The sequence below is a fragment of the Callorhinus ursinus genome, unplaced genomic scaffold (assembly GCF_003265705.2).
Source record: "Callorhinus ursinus isolate GAN/ISIS: 27379988/994484 unplaced genomic scaffold, GSC_fseal_2.0 scaffold15, whole genome shotgun sequence".
NCBI classification, from domain to species: Eukaryota; Metazoa; Chordata; class Mammalia; order Carnivora; family Otariidae; genus Callorhinus; species Callorhinus ursinus.
This window is the reverse complement of record NW_027397077.1, coordinates 39,126,554-39,127,555: the sequence shown is the minus strand read 5'-3', so window position 1 is coordinate 39,127,555 and position 1,002 is coordinate 39,126,554.

Here is a 1,002-nt window from a genome sequence, read left to right as displayed (position 1 = left end):
CCAGATGCGCAGAACTGCGGAAGGGCGCCCACGAAAGGTCGTGGAGAGAGGAGCATGCGCATAAAGCTCTGTGCGCGGTGGCGCCGCTGTTGCAGTTGGGGCCAGGATCCTCTACAGGCTGAATCTGGAGAGCCACGGAGCTTGTGGCCTGTCATAGTAGCTAACTTTTATAGCGTGCTTCGCCATGCCAAGCACTGAGTAAGCGCTTCACACGCGTCATTTCATTTGTTCCAACAGCTCTTTGAAGTGACACGGACTATCCCAGTTTTAAAGTCGGAAAAAGTGAGTCTCAAAGAGGTTACATATCTTGCTCAAAATGTCAGGCGCAGCATTTTTGAAGCAGAACTGGGTTTTGAATCTGGATGGTGTGACTCCTGAATGCTTCCTCATCACGTCTGACCCAGTGTTGTTGAAACTAGTCCCTGAGTTATATATTGCCTTCACTACTCTTGTCCAATTGCACTCTTGATTACTATTTTTTCATTAAATATATATATATTTTAAAATATTTATTTATTAGAGATGGGGGAGGGGCAGACGCAGAGGGAGAGAGAATCTCAAGCTGACTGCACCCTCTGTCTTTGGAGGGGCTGGATCTCACACCCTGAGATCATGACGTGAGCCAAAATCAAGAGTGCTGCTTAAGCACTGAGCCACCCAGGTGTCCCTAAATATGTTTTTAACTTATTTTAGAAGGAAACTTGTGCAACTTAACAACAAAAATAACCCAATTTTAAAATGGGCTATGGTTTGACTATTTCTCCAAATAAAATACACTTATGGCCAATAGTCACATGAAAAGATGCTCAACTGATCATTAGGAAAATGCAAATTAAAACCAAAATGTCCCAGGGTGGGCTCCCTGCTCAGCAGGGAACCTGCTCCTCCCACTTGTGCTCTCTCTTGCTCTCTCTCAAATAAATAAATAAAGGGCGCCTGGGTGGCTCAGTTGGTTGGGCGACTGCCTTCGGCTCAGGTCATGATCCTGGAGTCCTGGGATCG